Source organism: Geospiza fortis, unplaced genomic scaffold (assembly GCF_000277835.1).
Source record: "Geospiza fortis unplaced genomic scaffold, GeoFor_1.0 scaffold567, whole genome shotgun sequence".
NCBI classification, from domain to species: domain Eukaryota; kingdom Metazoa; phylum Chordata; class Aves; order Passeriformes; family Thraupidae; genus Geospiza; species Geospiza fortis.
The window spans coordinates 45,911-46,194 of record NW_005054730.1 but is presented as its reverse complement, the minus strand read 5'-3'; the positions used below and the strand labels follow the sequence as shown (position 1 = coordinate 46,194).

Here is a 284-nt window from a genome sequence, read left to right as displayed (position 1 = left end):
GTGTTCTGTCTTCTCAGTGCCCCCAAATGCCAGCGGGGCAGGACAGGGCACGGGGGCAATGCACGGGTGGGCAGCCTCATGTGCCCACCATGGCACTGGTGGGCAGAGGGCACAGAGAGACCCCAGGGGCTCGGGCAGTATGGGCAGGGCCACTCTGCTCATGTCCCCTGTGGGCATTATCTCCAGCATGGGTGGCACCGCTCCAGTGGCACCTTGGCACAGCACCTGGCCAGGGGTGGGGTCCGGCTGCCCCGCCGGGGGGGGGACACCGCCGCCATCAGCCC

The 284-nt window shown here is 69.0% G+C and overlaps 1 protein-coding gene across 1 annotated transcript in view; it reads left to right on the top strand.

Annotated features, from left to right (window-relative positions):
- Window positions 1-284, top strand: part of IGSF9 (immunoglobulin superfamily member 9) — a 19,508-nt gene that overhangs the window by 17,940 nt on the left and 1,284 nt on the right. The gene's annotated exons all lie outside the window — the stretch shown is intronic.